The sequence below is a fragment of the Macaca fascicularis genome, chromosome 14 (assembly GCF_037993035.2).
Source record: "Macaca fascicularis isolate 582-1 chromosome 14, T2T-MFA8v1.1".
In the NCBI taxonomy this organism is placed as follows: domain Eukaryota; kingdom Metazoa; phylum Chordata; class Mammalia; order Primates; family Cercopithecidae; genus Macaca; species Macaca fascicularis.
In genome coordinates, this window is record NC_088388.1 from 55,266,343 (window position 1) to 55,281,486 (window position 15,144).

Below are 15,144 nucleotides of genomic sequence, written 5' to 3' on the forward strand. Positions count from 1 at the left end.
GGTAAAGGTCAGAGTGACTGCAAAGCCCATGCTCCTTTCCCTACACTACAGTGCTTCTCTTGCAAATGACAATATAGAAATGTAAACTATTCCAATACGCAAGCTTGAAATTGGACACTTACCAAAAACAACAGGGGTGAAGTAAGGAAAACAATTTAGGACTCCTGTGTCAACTTCACAGAATCTATCTTAAAACCGTTGGCAATGACAAGAAGAAAAAGAGAACCACTAAAGAACTTTGAGAACTGCCTCCTCATTGTAGACACCAACCTCAACAAAGACCTACCTGAGCCAGCTCATAGGGTCAGAAAATGTAAGACTTAGAAGGATCCAGAATAATTTCCTCTAAACCCTTCATTCACAGAGTAAATAAAATGAAGCCCAATGTCACAGATAACTAAAGTTAGCACTTGGTCTAGAAATCTTCTCTTTATTTAAATTTTCTTTATTCTCCACTGAACAAGGAGAAATTGGAAGAATACAAGGTATCTCCCCACTTCAGACCTACAGTCCACCTCTCCACAGTCAATCTTCAAAAGAGGCAGGTGGAGAGCCATGTGATGGCATTTTCAACTGTTGCAAAAGATCTTCCCTGCCCTTTCAGAATGCCCCTTCTTCATGCCTGCCTCCCTGGCTCACACAGAATAAATCCACTCCTTCGAGCAAAGATACTCTATCCTGAGAAGGAGTCGTCTGTAAAATTGCATGCATTTATAAAGGCCAGGCCACTATCAAACATTAACTTGCCGATATAGGTCCAATCAAGCAAAGCCGATTTCCAATAATAGGAAGCTGGACTAACGCAGATGACTTGAGGCTCCACACAAGGCTTGCATGCACACAATTAGAGTCTACGGATATCGTTTGGCTTGAACAGAATTGAATCATACTGATTTCTAGACAAGAATCCTAAATTGTATTGCCTCTAGACCTTCAGCTAGTACCTAAAGCAAAATCAATTGCTCTAGGGAAAAACAAGTTTGTAAGGACAATAATAACATGCAAGTAAATACATTTTTACTAAAGAATGGGAGGGTCTCTCACACCAAAAAGAAAATGTTTTACTATTGTGAATAGTGCCGCAATAAACATACATGTGCATGTGTCTTTATAGCATCATGATGTATAATCATTTGGGTATATACCCAGTCATGGGATGGCTGGGTCAAATGGTATTTCTAGTTCTAGATATTAAAGACTTGGAAACAACCCAAATGTCCATCAATGGTAGACTGGATTAAGAAAATGTGGCACACATACACCATGGAATACTATGCAGCCATAGAAAAGGATGAGTTCATGTCCTTTGTAGGGACATGGATGAAGCTGGAAACCATCATTCTGAGCAAACTATCACAAGGACAGAAAACCAAACACTACATGTTCTCACTCATAGGTGGGAATTGAACACTGAGAACACTTGAACACAGGGTAGGGAACATCACACACTAGGGCCTGTCATGGAGTGGGGGAGAGGGGAAGGATAGCATTAGGATATATACCTAATGTAAATGACGAGTTAAGTGGGTGCAGCACATCAACATGACACATGTATATATGTGAAACAAACCTGCACCTTGTGCACATGTACCCTAGAACTTAAAGTATAATAATAAAAAAGACAAAATAAATAAATAAATATCATGCTTATACAAAAAAAAAAAAAAGAAAAGAAAAAAGAAAATGTTTTAAGCCTCTGTTTCAGAAAACCTCCTGAGCCTTGGTTTTCCTCTGCTCTCACACCACCAAAACAGTCATCAACAAAGAACTCAATGATCAAAGGTAAGGGGGTTTTTCCCCACACACCAAGCAGCAGACACCAGCTGCGTATCCTCTAATTAAATTCTGACACTATCTACCTGGAGATAGCGTCAGATCCCACAGGGTGAAGGCTCGGCCCCCAAAATTGCCCCCCACCCCACAGACACCAGTCGCAAGTCTGGGCCTCCAGAACTCCCAATGACCTGCTTTAAGTAGGGATTCTCATGACCCCCTCTTTGGGTTCAATTAATTTGCTGGAGCTGCTCACAGAACTCAGATAAACACATTTACAGATTGGTTATAAAGGTTGTTACAAAGGATGACCTTGAAGAGATGCGTAGGGCCAGGCAGGGAGGAAGGGGCACAGAGATTCTATGCCCTTGTCATCCTCCAGTAATCTCCATGTGTTCAGCCATCCAGAAGCTCTCCAAACCCTGTCCTTTTTGTTTTTCTCATAGGCATGATTGACAACTGAATAGAAATGTGATTGGACAAAAAGGGTATGACCTCATACGAATAGACTGAGTTGGGAAGCCCAGCAAGGCATACCTTTTGAAGCTGGAAACCATCATTCTGAGCAAACTATCACAAGGACAGAAAACCAAACACCGCATGTTCTGCCTGGGGTTCCCCTTGGCCTCTCTGTGCAGCTTTTCTTCCTCCAGAGTGTGGGTCCGGACTCTGTCTGGAATGATGGTCTTTTGATCCACAATCAGATTAGAGGCCTGCCTTGAAGCAGGTAAAAGGGGGACAGGAGAAGGTCAGAGAGATTCTGTTGGCTGGGCGCAGTGGCTCACGCCTATAATCCTAGCACTTTGGGAGGCTGAGGCGAGCAGATTGCCTGAGCCCAGGAGTTCGAGATGAGCCTGGGCAACACAGTGAAACCCTATCTACAAAAATACAAAAAAATTAGCCAGGCATGGCAGTGTGCACCCGTAGTCCCAACTCCTCGGGAGGTTGAGGCAGGAGAATTGCTTGAACCCAGGAGGCAGAGGTTGCAGTGAGCCAAGATTGCGCCACTGCACTCCAGCCTAGGTGACAGAGTGAGACTCCATCTCCAAAAAAAAAAAAAAAGAGAGAGATTCTGTTTCCTGAGACCTGCTCCTGAGCCCTAAAGCACCTCAACATTGTAACAAAAGACTGTAACAAGGACTCTGGGAGCTATGAGCCAGGAACTGTGGATGAAAACCAATATATTAATATTTATATAATCGTAATATCATAGCCTCCAAACACGAGGAAAAGCAATTATTTGTTAGTTGGATTTTCTAGTTAAAGTAAATAAAATTTAGTGGGTTACTCCTGTAATAGTCTATATATAAGGTCAAGTTTGATCTAAGAGCATTTTTCGTAATACTAAAATCAAATAGGAATTCTCTCCTGTCTCTACGTTCCTCAGGAAATGCCCAAATTTCCAAACAGTGCTGATGTGATTTAAGATCTCCTCCGTTAGCATCTAGAAGACTATTTACTTTTTTAAAAATAAACTTATTTCAGAATAAATTTACCAAAAAAATGTGAAAATAGTGCAAGAGTTCCCATACACCCACACCAGTTTCCCCGTTATCATTATCTGATGGTGCACTTGTAACAACTAATGAAACAATGCTGATATGCTATTATTAACTGAAGTCCATACTTTATTTCGATTTCCTTAGTTTTTACCTAATGTCCTTTTACTGTTCCAATATCCCACCCAGCACACCACGTTACATTTAGTCATCATGTGTCCTCTTGGCTGTGACAACTTCTCTGACTTTTCTTGTTCTTGATAATTTTGTCAGTTCTGAGGAGTACTATTTGGGTATTATATAGGATATCTCTCAGCTGGGATTTCTCTGATGTTTTCTTATGACTACACTGGGGCTATATGTTTTGGGAAGGAAGACCACAGAAATACAGTGCCATTTTCATCGTGTTATATCAAGGGTACATAATATAAACATGATCTATCACTGCTGATGTTCACCTTACGCACCTCGCTGAGGTAGTGTTTGTCAGGTTTCTCCGCTGTAAAGTTACTCTTCTCTATACCATATTCTTTGGAAAGACATCACTATGCACAACCCACACCTAATTAGACAGGAGTTATGCTCTGCTTCCTCAAAACTGGAATATCTACATAAATTATTTGGGCTTTTCCTGCACAGGAGATTCATCTATTCCCCCTCATTAATTTATTCTTTAAATAATTTATTCATATCACTATGGACTCAAGAATATTTTCTACTTTAGGTAATAATACAATACTATTTTATTTATGCTGTTGCTCAATGTTTTCCAAGACTGACTATTGGGAGCTCTTTCCATTTGCTCCTGTATCCCTTTGACATACTCCCTTCTTTGTGTTTTTATTGGGCACTTCCCTACTTTCTGGCACTATAAGATGCTCCAGTGTCCTCTTATTTTGTATCTTTTTTTTGTATCTTATTTTGCCCTGATTCTAGAATCAACCATTTCTTCAAGGAATTCTTGCTCCCTCCTTTTCTTTAGAGAGAGAGAATATCATTTCTTTACCTCCCTGTCACATGACTTCCCCACACTCCTTGACCAGTCAGTGATCTCCATACTCTGGCCCATTCCAAAACCCTTAAAAACCCTAGCCTCAAATTCCCTGAGGAGACAGATTTGAAGTTTCCTTCTGTCTCCTCATTCAGCAGCCCTGTCTATGATTAAACCTCTTTCTCTGCTGCAACCCCCGTGTCTTGGCATATTGACTTCCCATACACATTGAGCAACAGACCTATTACAGTTGCATCTCCTGCTTCCCTACTTTTCTTATTATGGAGGAGATGGAAACTTCCCTAGTAGACCCATTCAGAGATAATTGTTCTGGGAGGCATTCCTGGGGCTGAGACTAGAATTACTCCAGCCTTTCCAATGATTTTATAAGTACCTAATTTCCTGTCTTAAACTTTTTTTTGTTGTTTAAAATAGTTGGCGAGGTTTCTGTAAGAGAACACTAAAATAAATGACGCTGAGTGCATTTTACAATTTGACCTTGAATCCTCTTTTCAAACCTTATTCATTCCTGCAAGGATACTTCATGCTATGGCTACACAAATTCATTTACCATTCTAGAATTTAATTTCTACGATGCCCTCTCATTTTGCAACTGCCATTCCTTCTATTTTAATCACCTTCCTTTTCTTCCTAATTGTATGAGTTATCAATTGTTGCAAAACAAATTATCTGAAAACTTCATGACTTTTACAGCATTTATTATCTAACATTGTTGTGGGTTAGGAAACCAGGCATGGGTACCTGGGTCCCCTGCTTCAGGGTCTCTCACAAAGCTGCAATTCAAGTGTCTGCCAGGGCTTAGTCATCTCAGGACTTGACTGGAATAGAATTAACTTCCAAGTTCACTCGCGTGGTTGTTGACAGGATTTAGTTCCCTGTTTGCAGTTGGCCAAAGGCCTCCCTCAGTTCTTTCCTAGCAGACCTCTCCTTTGACACAGATCACAAAATAGCTGTTTGCTTCATCAGCGCAACAAGCAAGAAGAGCCAGAGAGGAAGCATGCGCAAGCAAGATGAAAGTCATCATCTTTTAGATCTAATCTTCGAAGTGACATCCAATTATTTTTGCCATATTTTATTCATTGGAAGCAAGTCACTATGTCCAGCCCATGCTTAAGGGGAAGGGATTATAGAAGGGCATGAATACCAAGATGTGGAGATCATTGGGAGCCATTTTAGAAAGCTGCCTCCTACCACATTAATGAATTTTTCTCATTCCTTCTTTTTAAAATTTGTTTATATATCTGTGTTATATGCCACATTCTATTATGTTAATTGTGTACATATTTTATTTTTCCTTGCATTCTTAGCACTTGGGTAGTATATGTAAATCTAGCACATTTACTGAGTAGGCTGTGAGTAAATGTTGTTGAATGAATACATGTATATACATTCATCATGTATACATTCATTCATTAAGATTTCATGAGCTGCAAGTTATACCTTTATCCAGTTATCTGCATTAAGTGCTAAGATCACTCAGTACAGGGCTGTTTCCGTCCACTTAAATTTTGTTCTTCTTGAAGACTTTATTTTGGTGTAGAATGCAACTGCGAACAAGCCAGAAGAATGCATAAAGGCTACTATACTTGAACTTTAGTCTCTGAGTTGGCCATTGACTCACCTCTGTGAATCAAACTGATATTTATCTTAATAGAGACACTAAACTGCAATTAAGTAATTCTTAATTACTTAATGTGAGTAATTAAGAACAAATTGAGTTCCCTCAGTAACAACAAAGCTAGTAAGTATTGGCAAAAATTTGATTCCTTGGTCTCCATAGTTCTATTTTAGTGTTTGAAGCCTAGGATGCTTTCTTGGCAATCTGAAATTCTGCACTACATGCTATCATTTTCTGAAAATTAGAATCCTTTCTGATAACTTCCAGACTCATTTTACAACTCCACCGTTATTTCGTTTGAATTTTGCCTTCAGTGAAGTTGAAAATATTTTTGTGATAGAAAAAAGACAAAACCAATTAAGAATACCAAAAGACCAGCCGAGCGTGGTGGCTCACGCCTGTAATCCCAGCGCTTTGGGAGGCCAAGGCAGGGGGATCACGAGGTCAGGAGATGGAGACCATCCTGGCTAACATGGTGAAACTCCGTCTCTACTAAAAATACAAAAAACTTGCCAAACGTGGTGGCGGGCGCCTGTAGTCCCAGCTACTCAGGAGGCTGAGGCAGGAGAATGGCCTGAACCTGGGAGGCGGAGCTTGCAGTGAGCAGAGATCGCGCCACTGCACTCCAGCCTGGGCGACAGAACAAGACTCCGTCTCGGAAAAAAAAAAAAATACCAAAAGACCTAATTCAGTACTCCACTCTGCATATTTTTAACCTATGAAGATCATCACCACTTAAGCAAAGTCAACATCATAAATGATAACAGTAATAATAAAGACTTCAATGTTGTAAAACATTGATGTTATACAACATCGATATGATGTTATAGTATAACCAAATATCTTAAAATCATGTTACATTTTCTCCATTAGTAAATATTAGTAAAAGAATGTATCAAAGATATACTAGCAAGTTAAAGAACATAATAGAAATTTCTATGTAGTAAAAATATTGGGAAAGAATATTTAAATCTGAAGATCCAGCATGGAAAATATGTCTGGGTGGTCAATCTGGAAAGGAGGGTGGGATGAGGCATACACCATTAGTAGGCATCAGAGATGATGTCAACTCACACTTGGTATTGACTGGCATCTGGGCAGAGGCAAGAGGCAAACTTGATCCTGATTTGGACAGAAACAAGACTTTGCCTGCAAGAGATCTCGCCCCAAGCCTGAAACCCCAAGGCAGGTAGATCAAAGCACCAATATACTCAATCAAAACGATATAATATTCATTCAGTAGTCAGTGGGAAAGCTGAGGAGTCTGCATCTGCTTGAAGGAAAAAACTCATGTGGTGGCAATCGGAGCTGGGGAACACTTCAGACTGTAACATAAGCAGTAGAATATTCCCATCCTTGCTCCCACTTCTTCATGTCCACTTTCCAACTCCCCCCTTATAGGAAGAGGAGTTACTAAGCCTACTGATAAAGACCAAGACTTTTACTGGTAAGCACACACATTTTACTGATGCGTGAGGTTATCCTTAAACTTCTAGGTGGCTGAGCTACCTTAAAGCTCAGCATCCATTCATGGTACTCATTTGTCTGCTTCCTGTCTCCGCCTCTGGCAGGACTTGAGCCCTAGAGGCAGGTTAGCCACTTTCTACCATTACTTCTATTCTACATATGGAGTTAGATAGCTAGACTCATAGCCCCTGTTGCATCTTTCTCTTTGTGGATCCTACTTAGGCCTCCAGGCCTAAGCCATATGCTTAAAAGAGTTTTCTCAGAGAACTCTGTACTGAGGGTTATTAGTTGATATTAATGAAGTATGGATTGGGGCAAAGATAATTATTTTTGTTGTAATATCCAAACTTCTTTTATTCTCCTTTCCCAGAATGATGGCTTGGGATGTGCCAATGTAATCTTTTCTCTGAATCGATTAAAGCAGAATCCTGCTCCCTACAAAACAACAAACTTCTAAAATATCTGGAAGCAGGTGACTCAAATATGCTCACGAACAAGTGTGATCAGCTTCCATATGGCATTGTGTTTTCCCACTGCTCTTGATCTAATTCTACTCCAATGAGTACTATCATATCTCCCACTAGGCATACTGACCACTTCCACTTGTTTTGTCCATTTTCCTCCATAACTATTTCCTCTAGGTATCACCACATCTAGCTGCTTCTATATCTTCTGGGCACTGCCACACCCACAAGGCACTGCTGACTCTCCCAGACTCTACTGCTGATTCCCTGGTAATATCCTAGGTGGCATCTACCAAGTAACAGTGCTACTTCTCTACATGATGTCTTGTCCACTGGAGACTGCTGCCTTTTCCTACAGCAACCACAAAATTCTCCAGGCTCTGCCATCTCTGCCAAGTACTATTGTGGTTGCTATTGACTGAAACCAGCATGGATATGCTGGAATTCTGAAGCCACTTTAGTATGGAAATCAAGGCACCCTTGCTGTGGTACATTCATTCCTATGGGAGGTATTATGTGTAAACATGGAAATACAGGATTAGAACACGAATGAAAGATAATAATTGGCAATGTAGATTTGGAAACCATCTGAATTCTGGTGAAAATTAAAGCTGTGAGTGCATGAGCCCTGCCCCACCCCCCACAAACATTTAAAAAATTAGAGCAGAGGGCTGAGAACAAAGTTTGAGTAGAAGCAGCCAGAAAGAAGAAATTAATGAGATAGAAAAGCTTCAAAGTCCTAGAAAATGATGAAGCTTTCATCTTAATTGTAGGTGACTAGGTGTTCCTCTTATTCTACACTGATAGAATTAAAAGTAGTAATGAATTGTTAGGAAAAGCACTAGACTAGTGGCCAAGAAATCTGGATTCTAGCCCAGTTTAATTAACTTGCTCTGTAGTCCTTAGATGAATCACTTTCCATCTTTGGGTCTCAGCTGCCTCACCTCTAAAAGAAGAATATTGGACCAGGTGATTGTTAGGCAGTTTTTTTCAACTTTATGATTTTATGAATTACATACAGAAAGTCAAAAATGTTTATAATCCATAGCAACTCAGGGTCTTCCTCATATATTCCCACAGTCCTAACACAGATGCTTAGTAACCTTACAAAAAAGCATGAGACACTGGACGTACTTTCCTAGAAAAAAATATACCAGGCTGGGCTCGGTGACTCACACCTGTAATCCCAGCACTTTGGGAGGCCGAGGCAGTCAGATTATGAGGTCAGGAGATTGAGACCATCCTGGCCAACATAGTGAAACCTCATCTCTACTAAAAATACAAAAATTAGCTAGGCATGGTGGCACGCACCTGTAGTCCCGGATACTCAGGAGGCTGAGGCACGAGAATCACTTGAACCTGGGAGGCAGAAGTTGCAGTGAGCCGAGATTGCGGCACTGCACTCTAGCCTGGCAATAGAGCAAGACTCCACCTCAAAAATAAATAAATAAATAAATGAAAAAATATGCCCTTCCAAAAGTCGCCAATTTTCCTGATCTTCACTACAGGACCATGTTTATTAGAATTTATCAAAGCCTCTGTGTTTTCTTTAACTGAAAAATACTTATTTAAAAAACTATGAAAATCTGAACATACAAATTACAAGACTCATGGCAAAATGATCCTTCTTCTTATAAAAAACTTATAAAACTTATAAAAAACTTAATGGCTTCTTCTTCCATAACTCTTACTATTTATACATGTGGTTTCCTAGAAATAGTTTTCTCATACTTTTTTATATGTAAGAAAAATAAAGGTTTCCTTATTCTGCTGCAAAGTAGCTTCAAAATTCCTATTCCACAGAGGATTTCTAATATCTTCTATTTTGGTTTTAAGATAATCTTTATTACTGTCTTTATTACTGCAGAGCACTTTTCATGACTGTTTAGGCCACAATACAAAGCCCTTTAAAATTCAACTAGCTATGTCTTTTTTTTTAACAAGTTTATTGAAGTATAATTGTCATACAATAAACTGTGCATGATTAAAGTGTATGAGTTGACAAGTTTCAACATATGCATCTGTGAAACCATCATTTATAATCAAGAAGATGAACATATCCATCACCCCAAAAAGTTTCCTTTCACCCCTTTGTGGTACTACTGCTCCACCCATCTCCACAACACCGCCCCCGCATTCCCAGGCAACCACTGATCTGCATTTTGTCACTACAGATTAGTTTGGATTGTCTAGAATTGTATATGAATGGCATCACACCACAGGTACTCTTTTATTGCAGGGGAGGATCTGGCTTCTTTCACTCAAAATAGTTATTTTGAGACTCATCCACGTTGTTGAGGTACACTAACCATTCCTTCTTATTGCTTAGTGATATTCCATTTTGTGGATATACCACAATTTATTTTCCATTCACCTATTGATGGACATTTGGGTTGTTTCCAGTTTGGGCCTATTACAATTAATGCTATGTATATTCATGTATAAGCCTCTGTGTAGACATACACTTTCATTTCTCTTGGGTAAATACCTAGGAGTAGAATGGTTAGATCATGTGGTAGGTGTATATTTAGCTTTTAAGAAATAGCCAAACTCTTTGCCAAAATTGTTGTATTATTTTATATTTCCAACATGTAGTATACAAGAATGTCAGTTGTTCCATATGCTTGTCAACATGCGATATGATCTGTCTTTCAAATTTTAGCCATTCTAGTAGCTACAGTGCACAGCGAAATCTTATTTTTCTAATTTGCATTTCCCTAATGATTAATGGTATTAATTCATGTGCTTATTTTGTCATCTATAAATCTTTGGTGAAATGTCTGTTTAAATATTTTGCCCATTTAAAAAAGTTGGGTTGTCTTCTTATTGGGTTGTAAGAGATATTTATGTATCCTAGTTAGAAGTCCTTTGCCAAATATATGTTTTGCAAATACTTTCTCCAAGTCTGTGGCTTACCTTTTCATTTTCTTAACAGACTTTTAAAAAGCAGAAGCGTTTAATTTTGATGAAGTACAATTTATCCTTTTTTTTCATTTACAGTTTGTGCTTTTTGTGCCATATTTAAGAAGTCTTTGAGAAATCCAAGGTCACTAAGATATCTTCTAGAAGTTTTGTGATTTTAGCTTTTACATTTAGATGTATGATCCATTTTTAGTTAAATTTTATATATAGTATTGATGGCAGTGGTAGCCCCTCTGAAGCAGCTGCTGCAAAGATGCAAGCTGCAGTGAGGGAGGCCTGGCCAGGGCTGCACACTCCATAGAACCACGAAAACAGGAACAGGCAGGAGCCCCACCCACTTCCGAGTTGGTGGGGTGGGAGCCCTGCCCTCCTGGCACAGCTGCAGCTGCCCAACCACAGCTGTGGACCTGGGCGTCCTTGTGCTCTCAGGGGCCCAGGAAGCCCCTTGCCCCCACAGGCTTGAAAGTGCCTGCTCCTGCTGTCTGGCCGCTCCCTGCTTCTGGGGCAGAGCAAAATTGTGGCCAAGCTCAGATGCTGTTACAATCTGGCAGGTGCATGCATGCTTGGGGCAACATTGACATGCTAGCCCCCTGCCACTTCAGCCCCCTCTGGACTTTGGATGCTGATGAGCATGGGAGGGGAAACTGTGGGGGTACTGAGGGCAGCTCAGTGTGGCCTGCAGGCTCCCCTTGGCCCAAACAGCCTGGGTGCCATGGACAGTGACATGAGGTAGACAGACTCCTGGGCAAAAAGGGGTGGGTCCTCAGTGAAACCCTACCTTTACGTAACTGACAGTCTGAAGCCTGGGGACTGGGCTGCCAGGTCCTCGGACTGGAGTGAGAACTTATGGTGCTTTTTCTGCTGCCCATGGACCAATCAGCATGCACTTCCTCCCTTTTGAGCCCATAAATACCCTAGGCTCAGCCAGCCAGACTCAAGAAACATGGGGACAATCTGCCTGCATGTAGGAGCTGCCCACTCCAGGTCTCCTCTCCGCTGAGGGCTGAGCAGACATCCTGACCACCTGCCTGCAGAAAGCAGCCACCCACTGTGGGTCTCCTCTCAGCTGAGAGCTGGTCAGACATCCGGACAACCTGCCTGCAGAAAGGAGCTACCCACTTAGAGTTTCCTGAGAGCTGCACTGTCACTCAATAAAGCACCTCTTCACCCCTACTCACCCTTCAGTTGTCTGCATACCTCATTATTCCTGGATGTGGGACAAGAACTCGGGACCTGCCAAATGGCAGGACCGAAAGAGCAGTAACACAAACAGGGCTGAAATACCCCCTCACTCCCCGTGTTGCAAGCGATGAGAAAAGAGAGAAGGACAGAAGAGCTGTGACACTTCCGGGAGCCCAGACCTAAGAGCTCCCTGAGCCAGGACTGTAATACCCTCTTTGGAGCTCTGCATTTCCTGGCATCTCAAAGCATCCAGGTGCCACCACATTCCCTGGTACCAGCAGTGGAAGTCACTTGTGGTACTCCGGGTACAGCCACAGCTTTGCAGGAGCCGGTACCCATGCTGGCACCTGTAGCCGCCCACCCCACCACAGCTGGTGTGCCTGGCTGTGCACAGCGGCCAGACCTCATGCTCACTTGGCTCACACACCCCTCACCACTCTGCCTGGCTCGTCCTTGGCAGGCATGGGATCTGGGCCAGTAGCGTGAGCCGAGTGCAGCCTGCAAGGCCAAATGGGCAGAACAAACCCAGTGGGCCTGAGCAAAACTCAGGCAAAGGAGCCGCTGGCCACAGAGGTTTCTGGCTGGAAAAGCAACACTCCAAGGATATAGGGAACTATATGTGACTATATGAGGAAAGGAGCAAGAGATTAAGAGTTTTTTGGCATATGCTGTTCAATTTTTTCAGGTTTATTTGTTGAAAAGATTATCTTTTCCCCCATTGAATTGCCTCAGCGTATTTGTCGAAAATCAACTGACAACATGTATATAGATACATCTCTGGGTTCTCTATACTGTTCCATTACTCTATCTATTTTCATACCTATACTATACTGTGTTGATTAGCTCTTATTATAATGTCTTGAGATCAGGTAGTGTAAGTTCCAAAACTTTGTTTTTCTTGATGAGATGAAAGTCTTGACTATCCTAGGTCCTTTGCATTTCCACAAAAATTTTAGAATTAGTTTGGTCATTTCCATCAAAAAGAAATCTGCTAGAATTTTTATTGAAATTTCATTAAATCTGTAGATCAATTTAGGCAGAAATGATATCTTAGAAATTCTCAGTCTTCTGATTCATTAACATAATGTATCTCTATTTAGGTCTTCTTTAATTTCTTTTAACAATGTTTTTTATTTTATTTTATTTTAGATTCAGGGGGTACATGTGTAGGTTTGTCACTTGGGTATATTGAATGATGCTGCGGTTTAGGCTTCTAATGATACAGGTCACCCAAGTGGTGAACGTAGTACCCAATAGTAGTTTTTTCAACCATTTTGGAATCCCCAGTGTTTATTGTTCCCATATTTGTGTCTGTGTATCAATGTTTTGCTCCTACTTATAAGTGAGAACATACGGTATTTGGTTTCCCGTTTCTGCATTATTTTGCTTAGGACAATGGCCTCCAGCTGTATTCATGTTGCTGCAAAAGATATGACCTAGTCCTTTTTGTGGTTGTATAGTATTCCATGGTGTATATGTACCACATTTTCTTTATCCAATCCACTATTGATAAGCACCTGGGTTGATTCCATTTCTGTGCTATTCTATAATATTTTATAGTTTTCAGTATATATGTCTTTCACATCTTTGGTCAAATTTGTCCCTAAATTTGCTACTTTTTTTTTTTTGCTGATGAGATATTTTAAAATTTTCCATTTCTAGTTGTTCATGGCCAGTATATAGAAATACAACTGATTTTTGTGTATTTGATTTTGTATCTTACAACTTTTGTAAACTCACTTTTTAGTTCTAATAGCTTTTTTTGTAGTATTCCACAATTTTCCTATGCAATTAAATGCAGTGCTACAACTTCCTTTCCAGCTTGGATGCCTTTTATGTATATGTCTTGTTTTATTTCATTGACCAGAACCTCCAATACAATGTTTAATTGAAGGCAATTTTTATAGAGTGATATTTCTAACTCCCAGGCCCGGATTAGGCTGCACTATGGAATCTTGTTGTATTTGATATCTTTTGGAATTTAGTAAATCATTATTTATACTTCATTTTTAAGCTTTTCCCTTTTCCACTGTTCAAATATTCATCATGTGTTGAAATATTGAACCACCACTATGCTGGCTGTCAGGGAAATAATGGTGCACAAACAGGCATGAACCTAGCCCTAACGAAGTCTTACCATACTATGGAGGCAGTTTGAAAGAGGAATTAAAAACACAGGTTCAGGGTTCTGTCTGCTTGGGTTTGAATCTGGCTCTGCTCCTTAATGGTTGTTTGACCTTGGAAAAGTTAATCGACTTTTCTAAGCCTGTGTCTTAGTGAAGGTATTAATAACACCTACTCACAGGATTGCTGTGAGGATTAAACGAATTAACACCTTTAAAGTCCTTAAAATAGAGTTTGACATATAGTAAATGGTCAACGAATATTATTATTAGAGGGAAGAATTAGCTCTTCACAGGGTAAATCTACAAGTGACTGGTGAAGGAGGGGTGTCCAAATATTAAGAAGCATAAGAAGCCATTTAACTACTAAGCATAGAGGCAGCAGTGTCAGCTGTACCTGGATTAAAATCCTTGCTCTGCTGTTTATTGTCTAGGCAACTTTGAGCAAACGACTTAAACCAGAGCAATGTCTGTAAAGTGCCTAGTGCAGTATTTGGCACACAACAGATGCTTAACAGACAGCAATTATTGATTCAGACGTCCCGAAGAGCAGCAATATCACTAATATGTGTTCATCATCATATCTATCATTTATCAAAGCTCAGGATTTTGAACTTTGTAATTACTTTTCATACATTCTCTTATGCTTAACAACTCGGCTAGGTGAACACAATCCATTTCCTGATAAAGAAACAAGATGATCTTTGTGTATCTATGATCAGTGGAGAGGCTGGAGGTCTGGGAAGTGGTATCTTGGAGCCCAAACCAGGGCTCCCAGTGCGGCCTTGGTCGCCAGTGGGGCGCTCGACTTTCCGCCCCGGAGATGGCACCAGGAGAGATGGGAGCCGGCCAGGCCGTTTCCAAGGCCACCTCGTGAAGCCCCTGCTCCAGGAGCCTGACAGGCGAGACTCTCTTTCGCCGCCCCTTCTCCTCTCAGATGGCCATCTGGGCTCGGAAGCCCTCAGGAGCTGCAGAGCGCGGGTCGCTAAGGGCGCTGGAGAGGAAGGTTGGGCGCCGTCTCCAGGCAACGCCCTGGGGGCGGGGCTTTGCGTCACAGAGGTGCGACCGAGTCCCGGGCTGAGTC